Source organism: Limulus polyphemus, unplaced genomic scaffold (genome assembly GCF_000517525.1).
Source record: "Limulus polyphemus unplaced genomic scaffold, Limulus_polyphemus-2.1.2 Scaffold4107, whole genome shotgun sequence".
In the NCBI taxonomy this organism is placed as follows: Eukaryota; Metazoa; Arthropoda; class Merostomata; order Xiphosura; family Limulidae; genus Limulus; species Limulus polyphemus.
This window is the reverse complement of record NW_013669717.1, coordinates 58,540-62,033: the sequence shown is the minus strand read 5'-3', so window position 1 is coordinate 62,033 and position 3,494 is coordinate 58,540. Positions and strand designations below refer to the sequence as shown.

The 3,494-nt window shown below is 31.2% G+C and overlaps 1 protein-coding gene across 4 annotated transcripts in view; it reads right to left on the bottom strand.

Annotated features, from left to right (window-relative positions):
* Window positions 1-3,148, bottom strand: part of LOC106470597 (zinc finger protein 501-like) — a 28,455-nt gene extending 25,307 nt beyond the window's left edge. The window contains exons 1-2 of one of the 4 annotated variants that reach the window (XM_022399214.1): window positions 2,571-3,148; window positions 1,617-1,704 (exon numbers count right to left, since the gene is read on the bottom strand). The gene's annotated coding sequence lies outside the window, so the exon portion shown is untranslated. The remainder of the gene's footprint in view (window positions 1-1,616; window positions 1,705-2,570) is intronic. The other 3 variants (XM_022399213.1, XM_022399216.1, XM_022399215.1) reach the window with 3 other exon arrangements.
* Window positions 3,149-3,494: the final 346 nt, after the last annotated feature.

Below are 3,494 nucleotides of genomic sequence, written 5' to 3'. Positions count from 1 at the left end.
TCGTAGTCTTCTTCACTTGCTAGTAGTAGTAATATTAGTATAGTTGGAAATTGTAGTTACCTTTTGTCTAACCCTCAATTGGTCATGTAGGGTCATTATGATTCCATTCAATTTCTTCAATTATTGTGTGATAAATGGCACTTTAATTCTTAATCAGTTCTGCAGCATTTTGGGTCATATTTATCCCATGCAACTACTGGGATTATGGGTCATATTGACTCCACACAACAACGTGGGTTATAATTTTTTGCAAAATCAGTTTCTTTTCCTGTAATTTGAATCAAAAACATCTTAGGTGTGAAAAAAGGATTAAACGTGCTACTTAAAGGAATGAAATAAAACTGGTAGCTACACTTGTATCATCGATAAGAATTTTACAGACAAATATTCTTTTATTAGTTAACCATTTTTTGTTCAACTTTGGGCATGATAAAATATGTGATAGTTTGTATTACCACAGTCCAAGTTATAGAAAGTGGAAATTTGTTAAACTATCACTCTTGTTAATAATACAATGTGTCCTGCAGGTTGTTTTGGCCACACAACACACTACCATGTGTCTTGATTTTATGTTTTTCTTACTTTATGTCTAAAAGACGTCTTATCCTGTATCACTTCTTTTCTAGCATTTTTCTGTTTAATCATTTGTTTCAGGTGGTATCTAATTATTCGTGCCTTTACAAGTCCATTTTCAAAGAGAGGAAAACATCTCTAAGTTGCCTGACTTATGTTTAAATAATTTATTTATAGGATAGAAAGAACAAATGATATCAGCATTGGATATAGCAGATACTGTGTGGTTGACATTTCAGACACTCCACACTTTAACTCTGTTATTATTAATAATTACTAATAGATTGTTCATTATACATGTTAACAATTCAGATACTCATTTTGACAGTTCTTAGGATACTTGAAAAACACAAATTTTGTTGAGAAGATCTCTTCAACAGAGACGACCTTGGACATCCTTATTAAATGGTCAGAAATAAATGAATTTAATATCAAACTGATAAGTGTAAGATGATAAGAGTTTGACAATTAGTGGAAATTGCTAGTCAGCTTAATAAAAAAAACATGTTTAGTGTCCATTTTTCAAAATAAAAGGAAGTAGGGGTGCTTTTTTTTAAATGACCTATTGGTAAGAAAGTTTTACCCTTTTTTTCATGATTACTGTTTATTTTCAAAGGTTCCATGTCAAACAGGAGTCTTTTTTGTTTCATTTTTACATCAAATGATACAAAATTTATGACAAATAAAGAAAAATGGAAAAATAAATCAACTGTGTTCATATTTTTATTCAAAAGCCTTCTTTGCATGTGAAAAAAAATATAATTCAAAATGAACAAAAAAGCCAAAAAAAAGTGGGGGAGATGGCTGTCAAAAAGGAAGTGGGCGGGGGTGTTAAACATGTATATATTTTTTTTACTTAGCCTAATTGTGAGTATTCTTGATTCCTACATTAAGCATTATCTGCTGGTTGGGGCATCAAATAGCAGTTAAGGAGGCAGGTAGAGGTCCAGGGTGCAACTGATATTGACAGTGCAGTAATTATTATTAAATTGGTACATCCAATACCTTAAGAATAAAAGTAAAGAACTTATAACAATATGTACATTACATTTCTTCTTCCATATCCAGTGCTAACAAGGCCTTTCACTTTCATCAGATACCAGGGCTAAAGATGGACAATTAAAAGTTTACCTAAAAGCAACAATTAGTGTTAAATAAAATATCCACCTTAAATCACATTAATGTCAAATAAATAATCAACTAATAGAAATTATTATTGTTTGTGATTTTGATTATTCTAACTATGCATGTAATCAAAATATTGTTATTATTAGTATTACTTTCATTATCATCTTTGATTACCACAAGGTTTATAATTGTGAAATAATTTGTAACTTACAATATATATTGTAAATATACTACATCTGTCTTAAACTTTACAACAGTCCTTCAAACTTGGCTTTATATCTACTAGTACTAGTATTAACTAATTTGTTAATTTGCTCTGGTTATGTGCTTTTTTTTGTATTGTCTTTAACTGACATTAAATTTTTATTCTCCTAATTACATTTTAACAATTTCTAGTTAAACCAACATAATATGATAAATGTAAACCTACTTGTTGAACTAGGAGACAGAAAAATAATGGAGAACAAACTTATTAATATTTATCCATTTGTTAATAGTATTACTGATGACGATGATTATGTGTTACTAGCATCAACGTCCCTGAAATTTGCAGATTTTCCATTAATCCTTATTTTTTCTACCTCTAGTATTAGTAATAATAATATAGCAGTAGTAGTATGGCTGATAGTGTGTGATAAATAATAATATCATTATTGGCACTAATAGTAGTACTAATGGTAGTATTACTATTAATGGTAAATGTATCACTATCACAGTATCAGTCATTTCTGTCACATCACCGTATCAGCCCGTCATATCCTATCTAATCTATTCAAATTTGGCCCATTGCAGAGACAATGTCTATCAGTATTTCAAGAAGTACTAACATAAGTTAAACAAAATGCATCTTTAACTATAAGCTTACACACCTGGGTTGGATACGTTTTCGCAACGAAACTAGAAGTCTAAAACACTTAATGTTAAACCTCAATATTAACAGATCTGTTAGGGTTACACGGCTCACGCATAACACAAGTGCAAAAGTGGCCGTAAATGTTCACTATTCTTGCTTCGTTCTCAATAGTCCAAAACATCAAAACGAGGAAGCGCAGACAAACAATGACGACTGCACAGGCCTGAGGGATCGTGGATATACAAATAAATTAGCTGCTGTACGCGATATTTAGCTTGGTGTCGTTACTGCAATCATTCAGAAAAATTCAAGTGTCTAGAAACTACCTCATTAAACGTTATGTTCTTTCATTGATCATACATAAAAGATATTGAAGGTATAACTCATGAACATGTCGACACTTTTGGCTGCCTGTGGCGAAAAGTAAAAGTGGCGTCCCTATTATTAATTTTAACTACTTAAAACGATTCTAATTCAGTGTTTGTTGATAGAAGATAGAAAACCTCAGATAAAACACAAATAAAAATATAAACGAATAAATATAGAACTGGATATTTATAGGCACTTTTTGTACTGATAGCGGCCGCTGGTGGCGTTGCGGAAGCGTCCGCCATTACAAGAATGAAATTGATTGAAAACAAAGCAAGGTTAAGCACTGCGTCAAGACTTAAATTAAATCACTTAACATGTAATCTGAAGTGAAACGTTCAATGCCCTTGAATATTATTTTTGTTATATGATATTGTTGTTTATCTGGTCGTTTGTTAATTTCCTGTAGAAATTCTTCCAGAGGAACTTCAGCGATACAAGTCCTTTCTTAAATAAAACTAGTTTATTCTTTCTCAATACAACTTTGCAATACACAGAATTTCCACAGTATCTTTAACTTAAACACACGCTATAATTCACAACGATTCACGTACTTTACTTACGGTCACTA